Here is a 15,461-nt window from a genome sequence, read left to right as displayed (position 1 = left end):
AGTATGTCTTGTAGCCACCATTTGGTCCTCAGCAAGGTCAGCCTCAGCACGCAGAGCTCTGGAGAGGAGGCAGCTGCTGCTCCAGTTGGTATCAGTGCGGGAGGCAGGGTGTAAGCAGGCAGGATGCAGGATGCAGGATGCAGGATGCTTTTAGGAGTCAGTGCAGTTGAGCTCTGAGTGCTGAGTGAGGTCCTGCAGAGCCAGCATCCGCTCCCTCGCCGGCAGCTGGGCCAGGAGATGCAGGTGACATCCTCTGTCACCTACACAGGTCCAGTGCAGGACCACAGACCCTACCCATGCGGGATGCTTGGGGCTCCTCAGGTCCATGTTAGGCACTGATTTCCTTCTAGGTCTAACGTGCCTCCAGAGCAAACCTCTTGCTAGTGAAGAGCAGACCCTGCCCCTTCCCAGCCCTCACTCCTACATGGTGATACGGTGGTGTCCAAACACACACACAGTGATCCCTATTCAACAGATGCATTAATCCTCCTACTGCAGCTTCGGCCAAGGCTGTGCTACCTGCAGCCAGAGCCTAATTCTGCTCCCAGCTCCTGTGATTTATCTTTATTCCCTGCATATGCAATGAGGTGTAAAGCAGCCCCTGCCACCATCAGCATCACCTGAGCTTGATTTGTTTCAGCAAGAGAGTGCTATTTTTTCTCTTTATCCTAAGCAAAATGCACATTTGAACGGGATTAAATCTAAACCCCTTCAAATGCTTAATTCTGACCGGAATGCAAATGGTCCCTGGCGACTGCAGCAGTGGTTCCAGACAGCAGGGTGAGGATGGCAGTGGTGTTATTTCTCCAAGATATTTCCAATTGCAAAACAAAAGTGGGAAGAGAGGCCTTAAATGATGTGAAAATAACACTGTTTGAATTAATGTGTCAGCCCTGATGGATGCTTGTGCTGCCCACACTTTTGAAAAGGCTCTGACGGGTAAGATATTACCAGGTGAGATTTACCTACAGCCCTCGACTTCTAGTCAGCAAAATCTTAGATGAAAACCTATCCTTCACCCTACACTGACTTCCAAAGAATATTGAATCAAGATAAAGTCCTAGAGGGCCACATACAGAAAGGCATTTTGACATCTAAATCCCATTAATTTTGATGCAGGTTTTGCCATTTTCAGGTATTATCTTTAATTTAGTCAAGTAAAGGAGGGCCGGTGCTGATCCCCATCTCCCTCTGTGTGAGCACAGGTGAAGGGCCAGGCTGTGGATGAAGCTGCCAGCCCTGCAGCTCTCATGGGGACGGGGGCTGTGGGTGCTGCACCAAGTGTGTTGTTCCCTATCATCATTTCAAAGCTGCACACTTGTGTATATGTTTTACTCCACATTTGTCTTCCAGAGAATGACCTACACATGTAGGTGTTAAAGCCTGGAAGATGCTGGACTTTATAAACTGGGTTGTATAAGGATTTGAATCAGCAGCACCCGGCTTCTTTCCAGACAGGCACACGCATTCCTGGATGGGGACTATGCTTATGGGCACATCTTTCCTACTTCCTTTACTCTCTCCTCTTCCTCTCCATGCCTGGGTTGGGCACTGATTCATGGCACTAACCCGCAGAGCAGCCCAGTGCCATGGCCTGGGACAGCAGCACTCCAGAATGGGAGCTTCCCCCTCCATCCCATATGCAGATCTTCTGCTGGCTTCTGCTCCTCATGCAGTTGAAGGGGGGATTTGCTGGTTGGGGTCTCACCATTCCATGTGGGATCAGGGCCTCAGCCTCCCCATGCCTTAGAAAATGCCATCCCAGTGTGTTCATCATTCTTACTTTGCTGGTTCATCAACCAGCTCCTCTCTCAGCACTAAATCTTGGCTGCATTTGTAGCTTCCAGCTTTTCCAGGCAACCACTCTTTGCCTGGGCGCTAAGAAAACTGGGCCCTGATTGCTGATGAGATGTAACCACTGCCAAAATATTGGGAAACATGAACAAAAGTGAGAGGGAAAAAGTTATTTCAGGGAAGTGGGGCCACAAAACAAACCACTAATAATGTATTATTAATGCATTAATGCCAGCATTAATAGTAATGCAATGCTTTGCAGCTGGTGTAGTAATAATGCTACAGCTTTATGTGTTAGGAGGTGTAGCAGTATTAGTGCCACTTTCTGCAATAATAACATGGATAATAGCATTGCTTCTCAGGGCTGTGCAAGACTTCTGCTGCTTGCACTTCCTGCCCAGGCAGCATCACTGATGGGAAGAGTACACCCAGGGCAGCATCCCATTGTGCACAGGGCTGAGGCACCTCTGAGATGCTGTTGCTGTGTTTCCTGTGTGATTCCCATGAACAGGCAGAACCAACAGTTCTCTGGTTTTACAGCCTCAAGTTCTTTACTCCATATTCCTGTGCAGGGGCCTGGCTGCATCCTCAAGGAGAGGACAGAAAGAGGCACCTGTATCCCACTTACAACTTTCTAGTCTTCTTTTGAGGCTATGGGTGGCTTTCAGACTAGGCAGGAAAAGAGGCTGTGATTAAATCAGCTGGTTCAAGGCTCTGATAACAACCAAATGAGTCCTTCCACCCTGTACTTAATGAGAGTGCTGCTGGGGGGGGTAGTTTCTTTGTAAGGTTGGTGGGCAGGAGGATGTTGGCTGGGGAGCAGCCTGGGTGATGCTGCTGGGAAAAGGGGAGAGTCCAACTGACCAACCCCCAAATGGGGGTTTTAATGGAGCTGTTACAGTCCTAAGTTAGAAGGAAGTGGATGGAGGATGCGTGGCTTAGTGCCCCACAGCAGAGGAGCTGGGTTATCAGCCCCAGGTAAGGAGGTGGCCGGGTGTGCTGGTGAGAAGAGCTGGCTCCATGCTGTGGTCCTGTGCTGGTTCTCTGGGAGCTGCCAGTGACAGGGGCTGGAGTTCAGTGATGCAGGGGATGGGCTGTGGTGTCTTTGGGGTGCTTTGCATCACAGATGGAGAATGTTGCAGGCACCCTGTGAGAACTGTGGGTTGGAGAGTCAGGATTTCACTGATCAAAGGCATCTGTCCCAGGTCGTGGCTCCTGCTCCTTGCACCCAGTGCCTGAAACTGTTGGGTACAATGATGCTATTAGCTGAAAATGAAGCTTTATCACTTGGCTGATGGCTGGAATCCTCTCCTGCGTGTGCAAAGCTCCCAGGTCCTCACTGCTGGGATTCAGCCCCCAGAAGTCTTCTGGCTTGTTTGTGGTTGCTCTGATTTACAGCAAGGGGTAGCCCAGCTCCAACCTGGGTTTCTATGAAGAGCTCGGGAGCCTGCAGGCTCCTTGTTGCTGTTTTTCTTTCTTAATTGGCTTTGAGTGTGGCTGTGTGGATGTGCATGCGCCTGCCTCCCTCATCAGCAGCACCCCTGGTACTCAGCACAGTAATTAGAACATCTAAATCTTCCCTATATGTCATCCAGACTTTGTGAAATTAACTGTGATTACTGGCACCAGCCTGCAGACGTGCCGCATCCCACCCCAGCTCCAGATAAGCATAATTGCTCCTCATTGTTCTGCTGGAAGGTCTGGAGCTGGCTGCCATGCGCGCAGTTAAATGACTTTGGCTTTTGTTGGCTCTGAGAGGATTTATGAGGAGCTGCACGCAACTGAAATCAGAAGTGCTGCTTGATTGCTGAGCAAACAAAAGGCCTGGGTCTGGTGATGGCTCTTGAAGTGATTCCTTCCCCTTCTCCTCCTTCCCTGACCCCTCGTAGGAGTCAGCAGTAGGTTGAGTTGCCTGGGGTATGGTGGAAGACGTGGTTCTACCCTAGGTACAGCCCATGGTGGAGGCCTGCCCTCTACCAAAGAGCCCTGAACCTCCCCAAGGGCACACATATATATATATGTGTGTGTGTATATATATATTTGCTACATCTAAACCCAAAAGTCTCTAGATCTAAACCCAGTGTAAACATGCAGGCGGTTTGGAGGACCCATCTCGATGCCTTTCCCTACAGGACTGCATCTTCCAACACAAATGGCAGTTCATCCATTAGGATTGTCACCTTTTCCAGGTGTTAATCAGGTGTTACTGACCTGTGATTGGGTGGTGCTGGCTAAGGAGTGGCTTTGGATCATTGTTAGGCTCTTGTTAAATGGGGTAGGACATTGACCTCTTACCACTCCCTTGCAGCACAGGTTCAATGGTGTGTAGAAATACAGAACTTCCCTTCCTGAAGATTGCTTTTCCTCCTTTTCCCTGTCCCAGCCCCACTGGCACCTAGAGATCACCACACTTTGTCTTCCCAGCTCGATAGCTTTCCTTTTTCTCCATTATTTCCTTAAGGAAGTTGGACTTTGTGATCTTCAAGGTCTTTTCCAACATGGTTGATTCTATGCTGGGTGTCCCGTGCCATTCCCAATGAGAAGTAAAAGCCAGGGAACTAACTTTGTTAATGACTTTGCTGACAGGAGTCATTCAGTCCATCTCAGCATCATGGCAGCTCCCTCTGCTTTCAGGACCAACACTCATTGCTGGTTTAGTTTAAATGTTGGACAGAATCTGTCACTTTCCCCTGGCGTGGGTCATGGGGGAACCCATCACTGTTCCTTGGGGTGAGGGGATGGAGGCAGGAGGGATGAGGAGCCTTGGGCAGCACTGTCAAGGACCTAACTCCAGAGCATTGAGAAACCTGGTGATGATGGGGAGATTGCTTCACAACTCAAGGACAAGGAGGCAAGGGTGGCATTTCCAGCAGGAAGGCTCATGCTCTGCTGTCTCTCTGCTCTCGTTATGTGCTCTCCCATTGCTCTTACATGTGCTTCACAGGTTAATAACTGTTTGTGCTGAGTTAATGCAGGCGGGTGCAGTCCAGGGGATGCTGCCCTCAGTGATAAACTCTGCCTCTGTAGTCCTAGCCACCAACTTCAGTAGTTCCACAGCTCACCCGGGAGGTGCCTCAAGATGAGGCTGATGGGGGCTCAGGGGTGTCTGGGGAAGGCTGGTTTAGGGGCTGCTGCTCCTCCAAGAGAGCCACCCCTAGACTGGGATCCATGCTTTGGATCTGAGGTCCTTCCATCCCTAAGCAATGTCCAAACTTCCCTCTGGCTCCATGTGTGTGTGGGGTTAGGATGCACCTGAGGTGCTTGTGGCTGGGGAAGCTGAAGCCACAGGCTCCATCTCTGATTTTCATGAGTTACCAGTGCCCTTCCATCTGCAGTGAGTGGGGACAAGGTGGGATTTGGTTGGTGGGAAGGGAGAGGCGATTTCCCAGCTCACATTAGCTGGCAATAATTGCTTTGAGAGCAGAGGTTTAACCTCGGGACTTCCTACACAAGTGTCCCTCAAGCCTCTTTGCAGTGATGTCTGTTCCTGACGTGGTGGCTGACCCCTTCCCCAAGAGCTGCATCTGAGGTCTCCTTAAAGACTCCTGAAATCCAGAGTGGGGCTGGAGCTCCCACAGCTCCAAAGGCACCTCCTGCAGCCAGGCCTGCTGCTCAGGATGGGATTGCAGCCTGGAATCCATAGGCAGGGACCCACAGGATACCAGTGTCCCAGAGCAGGCTCCCAGTTTGCCTCAGCCCCTGCATCTTTGCAACACGAAGGTCGAGTGAATTCATTACAGTGTACAAATGAAGTTCTCTCATTGAAGGTTCCTCTTTCACACTTCAGATGAATGTGTTGGTTTGCTTGATGGAATGCTTTAAAGGTCCATTATAAAATACCCTTTTATGTGATAAGCAATTTCTTTACATCATTTTTCTTTTCCTTAATTTTTGTGGAACATAATTATCCTTTCCCCTCACCTCCTTTTCTTTTTAATGGATTTTTTTCTTTCCCCTCCCCAGTAGGAAGCAAGCAGCATCATTTAAAGGGACACAGTTAAGATACAGGGTATGATGGATACAGTGGGTGGAAGATGAGATGGATCCATCCATCTCAGACTTTGAAAGGCTTCCATCACTCGATTTCAGTCTCCTGTTTTCAGGGTGAGCAAAGCTGGAGGCAGTGGGATGCTCAGGTTCAAAGCATCTTCCCATGCTTGTGTTGGGAAGGGGAGAGATGTTGGGGGGGTCCTTGGGGCTGAAGGCCTCCATTTCCCAGCCACTGTTCAGCAGGTTGTGTCCTGCTAAAGGGCAATGGAATAGTTCCTCAGGGCACAGTTATGGCACCCACTGGATAATCTTCTTCACAATTAATTCCTCTGCCCTGGTTTGCCTTGCAGAAAATCCTGAGCACACTGAAAAGAGATTTGCTGCCCATTTGTACAGTGCTGCTGAGCAGGGAAAACAGGGACAAAAGGGAGAATGATCCCATCTGAGGCTGGGTGAGGAGCAGCTCTGGCTCCGGGGGAGGCTTGCAGCAGGCAGTATAATTCATGCCCAAGTCATGATAATGAATGACTACATCCAGCTAAATGGAGACTAAATAGGAGTGAATTAGTGGCATGAGCTAATGCAGGCCCAGGAGTTAACAGGAGCTGGGTGCTGGAAGGGTGGCTCTCGCCTCTTGGAGCAGGTTGTGTTGATGTCCACATCTGGGAGCATCTCCTTGCTGATTCCCAGGTGCTGACCAGGGATGAGGCAGGGATCTGTTTGCAGACCCCTGACCTGGGCAGCAGGCAGCAGCTTTGGCTGGGATTGGCTTGAGCTTACCCAGACCATGGGGAGGTTAACACCAAAGCCCTGCCTCACTCTTCTGCGTTGCAGTTTCCTCTCTGGTATTTGAGTAGTGGTGACCTTTGAAGCAGGAGTTTGGAGAGACTCTCACTGCACGGGGCTGAAATGCACCTGAGGCCTCCCCTCTGTGTACACTCAACAATAGTGTCAAGTAACAGCCAAATGGGGATAAAGCTGCTGGACCACAAACTGTCTGCAGAGGAAAAGCAGGTGAACGTGTGCTGGTGACTCAGCTTGAGCGATGCTCTTTAAAGCTGGGCTGAAGAGATCAAACTGTTCAAGCTCAATTACTTCATTGATTATAACCTTAATCAACAGTTGAGGTGCACAGCCCTGACCGAAAGGCAGCAGCCAAGCAGAGGGTGCAGGATGTTGTTACACTCACTGTCAGAAAACCTTGCTCTTTGTGAAGGGCACTTGCCTCTCCCTTTTCCTAGAGCGGAGCTGGGTCCAGCAGCAGTGCTCCTGCTCTGGGGCTGATGGAGGATGCTGTGCCAGGGCTGAGGGGACTGAGCAGGACAATGTGCTTCATTCCCATATTAAGAACAAGAATTCCCAGTGTCTGCTGGTGCCCCAGGGGGTGGTCACTGGGGACCTCTGTGTCTGACCAGGTGCTAGTGCTTGTGCAGTGTGAGTAATGCACCTTGTCAGCTCTGATAAACCCTGGAATCTATCACCCAGCCAAAGGTTTTGTTACTGAGAAAAGTAATTACAGTTTGTCCTTAATTCCATGAGTGCCTGGGAAAGGGCTGGGGAGGAGATGGGGAGGAGGGGGCTGGTCCAGGGCAGGGCCATGGCAGAGCTGCAGCCGCTGCTCACCTCCAGAGCAGCTTCCTTGGTGGCTCCTGTAGCTGCTGTTCATGGTATAGGGATGGAAAGGTGGGGAAGTGGCTGCCCTGGAGCAGCCCCTGCAGTGCTGGTGCTCCCACAGCTCCTGGCCATGCTGGTGATGAGTTGTGCCCCATGAGCATCTCTGCAAAGCCCCTGCCCAGGGCAGGATCATCCTCTTGGTTGATGGGATTGTACAGAGTTTGTTTTTCAACCCCAGTTGTTCAATGGAAGGGGAAAAGCCTTTTCCCTGCCTCTGGATCTGATGCAATGAGACATCTGACACAGAAGATGAATTGAGGGCTGCATCTGAAGTGCCAGATACATAATCCATCCTAAATAGGCTTCATTAGTGGTAACAATTAAAGTTACCATTGTGGATTGGATATGTTTTCTATTAACTTTGCCCTTGTCTGCAACTTGGACTCGCCTCATAATAATGAGCGGTGTCACTTCTGATCTATTTCTCATAAGAGCTCCTTTCTCTTCTAAATCTGGGCAAAATATGATTTATAGGCAGGGCCATTGTCTCTGAAGCAGCCCTGAGCCCCAAACCTCCTGCAGCAGTGATCTGCCTGCCTCTGCCTCAATAATACCCAAGGCCTCTGTCCCATAGGAGGGGCTCAGTCCTGGATGCTCCAGCATCCAAGTGAAGTTTTTCCCAGGGCAAGTGTTTTCCAGGTATTTGTCTTCCCCTCACCTTTCTTGCTTCAGCTGAGCATGAGTGATGGCTTTCTTATGGCTGTGTCACACGTGTGCCCAGCCACTGCTCCCGGGTCCTGGTTCTTGATGTAGCCCAAGGGACTGAGACTTGGAGCCACCCTCTTCACACTGGCCAGGACTGTGATCAAGAGGGTGTCTGGAAACCAGCCCCTGTGAGCCTGCTCCAGTCCCCTCCACGTCTGAATCCCCTCTCAGAAGAGCTCCAAACTTCTGCCAGCTGGAGCGTGAGCCACAGGAGTGCCAGCAGCCCTCCTGACAAACACCCCCCCTTGGGAAGCTGCTGTCATCTCATTATATCAACAGTGATTAAGAGAGGAAACTGGCAGTTAATCCCCTGCTAGGTATTTTGATGATTAAATTGTGAGTGTCTGGTATAAAGCTGTAGCATATTTAATGTGCCTGGGGTGGGTAAGAGGGGAGGCAGCAGTGATGTGATTCCTTCTTGTTTCAGGGCAGCGCTCTCAGCCCCAGCACCTCCGAGTTGAATGAATTCCTTCTTACTTTTCACTGTGGCTCCCATGTTTCATGCAGGCAGAGCCAGGAGAGGTTCCCACTTGGTGATGTTGTCAGGCCTGGAGCCTGCTTAGTCCTGGCTCAGCAGCAGGACATGATGGGCAGAGCTGTAGGTTGGTTGTCCAGGGTTAGCACCCCCTGTCCCTGTGTGGGTTTGTGCTGAGAAATAACATGCAGGAGCTAAAAAGAAGAGGATTATGACAAATACACTTCTGCCAGCCTGAGCTGAGCAGACTGTGAGGCTTCAGGACCCTTTCTGACAGTTAAAACCAACGTGGTGGCTCTTTGCTGGTGAGAACTGATTCTGTCACTTGGCATTATAGAAGCCTCCTTGCCAGGCAGGGTGACCGGTTGGCACTGGGGTGGTGCTGGAGTGCTCTGATGAGGCTGTTTGTGGTCACCTCCTCTGTGCTGTGTGTTTATGGGCAGCCAGGGCTCACTCCTGCCCCTGTCACCCTCTCACTGCTGCTGGCTTGTCCCCAAGCAGCATCCGTGAGCAGGGCAGCATCACTGCCAGCAGTTGCCATGGCAACGCGGCTCTAACAGCACATCATGATTGTTGTTTATTATGTCAATCGTGCCCCGGTCCACTGGGCATGGAGCAGGATGAGACCCCCTGTGGTCCTGTGTTCAGCTCTGGGACACCAGCACAAGAGGGACATGGAGCTGTTGGAGTGAGTGCAGAGGATGATATGGAGCTGCTGTGAGGGCTGGAGCAGCTCTGCTCTGGAGCCAGGCTGAGAGAGCTGGGCTGGGGCAGGCTGGGGAAGAGAAGGCTCCTGAAGGGGAGACCCCAGAGCAGCTCCAGTGCCTAAAGGGGCTGCAGGAAACCTGGAGAGGGGCTTGGGACAAGGGATGTAGGGACAGGCCAAGGGGAATGGCTTGAACCTGCCCGAGGGGAGACTGAGCTGAGCTCTTAGGCAGAAGCTCTTCCCTGGGAGGGTGCTGAGGGCCTAACTGGTTGGGGCTTGATTTTGCTTGCCGGGTCCTGAAGTCACAGCATCACATCAGCTCAGGCAGAGCCCTACTCAGAGCTCTGCTAAGCTCGGTCCATGGCTGAGCAGAGCCCACCCCATATAGCTGTGTCCCCGTGTTCCCCCCCAAGCTCCAGCATCCCATATTGGCTGAGCGTATTGCCCCCAGGTGTGCCCTTGCTCTTGGGCCTGCTGAGCAGCAGGGAAAGGGGTTGTAAGCCCCTCACAGTGGGGTGTTCCCTCTGTAGATCATGCATGCAGTGAGGCTTTGTCAATGCCCACACACTGCCATCCTGCTTGAAGCACATCCTGCACTGCACGGGTACCTCGATGGCAGCCCAAGGTCACCAGGATGTCACAGCAGACCTTGGAATTGAGATTTCATCTTCTTGAGCTGTTCAGTGCTTTGCTCTCAAAGCCATCCTTCATCCTTCCTAAGGGAAGGGACTGCCTCGCCAGAGGCACACGGAGCTTTTCATGTGCGCGGTATCAATCTCCGTAAGGGAAGCACTTTTCTATTGAAGATCTGATGGAGGAATAAATTCCCATAGAAGTAGAAAGCAGGAGCTAATAGGCTTTTTCACAATGAAAGAATAGATCTGCTGACAAAGGCATTTCCAGGGCATCAAAATAAACTGTTTGCTATGAAGACCCAGGCTCTTCCAGAGCTCCTGTGCTGGCAGCTCGGCTGAGAGCAGCCATCCCAGGACACTCAGACCTGGCTCCTGAGCCCTTGGGGGGTCTGTGCCATCTGTCACCCACATGGAGCAGTCCTGTGCATGGTGCCTCTTGGCTCAGTTATGTCTCCCTTTGCTCCTGATCCCTCTGTGCATCCCCTGCTTGCCTGGACATGAGTCTCCTGCATCCGACCTGCCTTGTCAGAGCCCATCTGCTCTTGTTCTTCTCCATTGCAGGATTCCTGAGCCTTGGTTTGTTTTACTTTGCTTGTTTTAATCCCACTGCATTCCTCTGATTCCTTTTGCTGGCTCAGGCTTTGCTTTCTGTGTGAGTGCATCCCTGCCCTGATGAACCATCTCCTGTGCAGCCCCTGCCTCTGCCCCAGCTCCTGCTGTGACCCCACTCACTGGGCTGTCTCAGGTAGTTTGGGAATGCCCTGGTTCCCACTATCACTGGGTCTTGCCAATGTCTTCGGCAGCAGTTGCAGGATGGGGAAGCTCATGCTGCCCAGATAATCCTTCTGCTTAAGCCTCTTATCTGAAAGCAGCTCTTTGGAAGCGATAGGTAGAATTAGCCTTCAACCTGCATCTTCTGTGCACTGCAGGCGGAATTCCCAGCTGGGATAACCCTGCACATCAATGTGTCTTCCTCACTGTCCCGCATCCAGTGCTGTGTGTGCATGAGGCTGGGGCAGGATCCTGCTGCCACATCCATACTCAGCTCCAGCCCCCTTTCATTCTGGAGAGCCTTTACCCATGGCCCTTCCTCTCCCTCTTCCCCATCACTGCTCTGGCACTGGGGCAGCTCTGACACCACAGGGGGAAGCTGGGACCCCGAGCAGGTCACTCCAAGCTTATCCTGGTGCTTCCAAGACTTAGGAATGGTTATCCCAGTGGTCACAGTGGTTCCCCAGAGCTGCAGCAAAGAGGAGGACAGGCTCCAGGCTCGGTTTCATTTCCCCTTTTGGAAAGCTACACGTTCATTTGTCTTTGCTCTCAATTGATTTTGCCGTTAGAGCTACTCTCTGCCCGCCCTTCATTCCCACCCTGCCCGAAGAGCAGCCCTATAAAAGAAATGGATACCCCCATTGCTTAAGAGACTGAAATTTACTGAAGACATATGCGCTCTGGTCCCCAAAGGGCGCGAGAGGAAATGATTTGTTCAATTAATTATAAATGTTTTAATTTAAATGGCTAATGTAGAAGATAGTCAGATATAAACCAGCAAACTACTGAAGTGGTTTATGGGTCCTTAAAGACCACTAAAAGCTTGTTCTGATTCTGCTAAGATCACTCAAATGACTTTTCCTCTTGCATTCACTGGGTGCAGTGGGAGGCCGAGGGGAGAGGTTTCCTGTTGTATTTTACATACCTCCAGGCAAGTGGTGATAAACGTTGAGTTGGGATTTGCCTTTGAGAAACAGAAAACATCTCATGTGCTGTGGAGAGGTGAAAAGAAAAGATGGAGAAGAAGGAACCTTCTGGGTCAAGGTCACCTCTTGCTGTAGGTCACTTAAGAACTGCATTGTCTCAGTTCCTTTTCCCCCTGCTCTCCCCACACTGTCCTGGAGCTCAGGGTCTGGCTCTGGAGCTGTTGCCCAAACTGAATGGCTTTTCTTTTCATGCTTCAGCAAAATCTCTCCTTGTTCCAGCACAACCCATCTGTTCCCAGGCCATACGGATACCAGCACAGCAGCAAAACATATTCACTCTCCCCAAGTAAATGTTTGGGGCTTATCCCTCAAAACCTGAAACCCCATTGATATGAATAGATTCTTTCCTTACTGTCCATTACTGCAGGCAGCAATGTAGAGCAGAAACATCTGGGGAGGCCACAAATGCTGTCGGATGCTCTGGTCCAAGAACATCCATGAGGAGTCCTTGCTCTTGGACTGCAGACTCGTTGGTTGATGTGAGCCTGTTTTGCTGAGCTTGGGACATGTCCTTGCAGAGGAATTTGGGTCTCATGATTGTAGAGGTTTGCTTTGACTTTTGTCTTGAGGTTTCTTACCCTTTCCTGAAGAGGAGGATTCAAGCCTGTAGCTTTCAAAGGGGGCTTCCCATTGAAGGGTTTGTTTCCATTGGTGGGGCAGTGCCAGACCCCACATCACAGCAGGGCAGGTGGAGGGAGGTGGCTGCTGGGTCGGGAGCAGCAGCATGCAGTGCCTGCGAGCTGAGCTCTGACCTGCCTTGTTAGAAAGCACAAAGTCTCTCACAAATGGATTTCCAATTTCCCGGCCGCCTGCTTAGCTGAGACAGGTCTCTTGCTTTCTAATTACTTTCTGGGTCCTCGCAGGATCCGGTATCCAGGCAACTTGATGCCTCTTAAATCCTCTTGTAAATCTGTGTTTTCCTGTTGGTTTTTAGGTGTTGGAGAAACATCAACCAAAGTCTTCAGGCAGAGACTGCTTTCTTCATGGCTGTTTCTCTTTCCCAGAGCCTGCTGGGCAGCACGATGCTGTGGCACTGGTTTGGGGTGTCATGGAGCAGCTCCTACAGCTGCTGCCTGCTGAAGCTGGCAGGGCACTGGTGCCTCTCTGCATGGCAGCTCTTGGTCTTGTTTCTGATAAGACACCAGCCAAAGCCAGCTCCTGTTAGCAGTGTATCGTGTTCCCAACAGCACCTTGAGGCAGTGGCTTAAGTCTGTCCCTGCTCCACAAGGCATTCAGGCAGATGCTCAGGACCTATGGACCTGTCCAGCTCAGGGCCAGGCTGAAGATGCTTTTATTGAGGCAAAGTCATAGTTAATCATGCTGGTGAGCTCTCTGTGGATGGCCCATCATGGGGATGGTGCAGGAACAGAGTCCAAGCTCTGACTTTCCCCTCCTCCTGTTCATTTACATTTTCATGGACAACCAAAGGAGGGAGGGAGGAAGGATATCTATGATACAGCATATGCTGCTGTTACAGGCCCCAGCAGTCTCTTCATTACTATGCAAAAAGCACCAGCAAGTCAAGACATCCTTCAAGAGGTTGCACATCCACACACTGCAGGGATTTGACCTCTGTTGGGTGAAGTGTAATTTAATTAACTTTGGGTTGGTTGTTCACGTGCTGGAATAATGTGGGAATCTGCACCTGGGTCACATCAAGGGTGCCTGTCCACTCGCCTGGCTCCCAGCATTGTCCCCTTCTCCCTCTCCTCTCAGTCTGGGCATCCTTCCATGCAGAGCAGTTGGGCTTAAAGCTATTGCTTGTGGTCCTGGTGGCAACAATTAGGCCATCAATCAATAAACTAATACTCTCATTTACAGTCATTAGGGACTGCAGATCTAAGCATCTGCTTTTGCTAATGAGTTTAGAAGTTGGCTAAATATGGCAGACCTGTTCTCGTGGAGAAGGGAGAAGCAGGAGTTGGATGCAGAACTGGACTCTGGTGAAGATGACATCAATTTTAATCAGTCAGCTTCCATGATTTCCCAGCTAACCCAAGATAAACAGGGGATGGGATGGTGCCAGTGGGGCAGGAGCACTGCTGGGGCTCCCTGAGGAGCTCAGCTTCCCATTCCCTCATGGGGGAACCACTCACAGGTACCTTCCCTTCCCAGCACCAGTGGTCTGTGCTCAGCACTCCCTCGGATGTGGCTCAGCTGCAGCGTTCCTCTGCTGTCACATATATCTTTTAATCTGACATGGAGTCATTTATTTGCACCTCCAGGCCTAACACAGTGGCTACCCTGGGGATGCTGAAGTTTAAATAGCCCTATCATAGATCTGTTGTAACCTAGAGGGAAGGTAAAAAGCTTTTCCTGTCGCTAAATGACTATAAATGATTTTTTCTTGGCGATTGTGGCTCACAGGGGACCAGCAATTGATGAGCTGGTGTTTGCCTTGATAGATGGAGACCTCCATCACCTTCCTGAGTCTCCTCCCTCCCTGCAGTCATGGCCTTCAGCAGAGCCCAGAGCCTGCATCCTGCACAGGAGGACCCTGGCTACCAGCCACCAAATGTGCATCCTCACAGCACAGAGGCTCTTTAAGGGAGAGGAAGAAATATAAAGATGCATGGAGCTATACATAGAGTCATGGACTGGTTTGTGTTGGAAGGGACCTCAAAGCTCCTCCAGCTCCAACCCCTGCCATGGGCAGGGACCCCTTCCACTGGAGCAGCTGCTCCAAGCCCCTGTGTCCAACCTGGCCTTGAGCACTGCCAGGGATGGGGCAGCCACAGCTCCTCTGGGCACTGAGACTTTTCAGGTCAGCCTTGCTCAGGAGGAGCTGGAAGGCAAAACTGAAACATCTGCAGCCCAGTTCCCCAAAATGCCTTGAATCAGAAGCAGCAGTGCTTGGATTTTACCTGTTGTGTGAGGCTGGCTGGCTGCTGACATGCCCCCGAGCAGCACAGCTGGAATTACACCAATGCATAGAGCAAAATGCTTCAGTAGAGCCTTGTTAGCTTCATACTGTGCAGCTGAGAAACATCTGGTCCTGCTGCAGCCATGGGCCTGATCCTGGACCACGTGGATGTGTTGAATCTAAAGTGAGTCAATCCTATTTGCCTAAATCAATATTCCCTTTTTTTTTCCTAAGTAGGCAGGTTAACAGAATTAGTGATGAAAAGAAAGATGTCATTTGGGAAGGGAATTATGCAAAAGCAAATGTATTCTTGAGAAAATCCAGACCATTTTGAGCAGGGAGCCTGACACATCACTGCTTTATATCCATCATCTCGCTAAGGTTTGATGCAGGAGTTGCCCCATGGATCACCATAGGAGGTGGTTAGACCCTGGTGTGTTATCCGGAGCGTCAGTGGGCAGGGGATGGAGCACTCCCCACCTCGCACAGCCCAACCCCATCCTCTCACAGCAGCACCATCATTTTCCTGATAGATGTATTTCTGCAGAGCATCAGCCACATCCTGGTTTCTCAGGGATCTCACATTTCTCAGCACAGGTTAAAGCAGCAGATAAAAGGAACCATTTGAAAAGTCCTTTCTCCTTTTCTTGTGGTGAGTCACACTGAGGCATTACCAGCTGTCAGGGGTGTTTTAAGGCATGGCTTTCTCTGGATAAAAGCAAAGTCCAGGCACAGGATTTGGCTTTCAGTGAAGATTTCTCTTCCTGAGCCGTTACTCCTGGGCTGCCCCAGCGTGTACCCACGTCCCTGCTGCGTGTTGCTCCCACTCACAGCCTCTGATCAGAACAAGGTTATGGACAGC

Source organism: Melopsittacus undulatus, chromosome 14 (assembly GCF_012275295.1).
Source record: "Melopsittacus undulatus isolate bMelUnd1 chromosome 14, bMelUnd1.mat.Z, whole genome shotgun sequence".
NCBI lineage: Eukaryota > Metazoa > Chordata > Aves > Psittaciformes > Psittaculidae > Melopsittacus > Melopsittacus undulatus.
Note: the sequence above shows the minus strand (reverse complement) of the source record.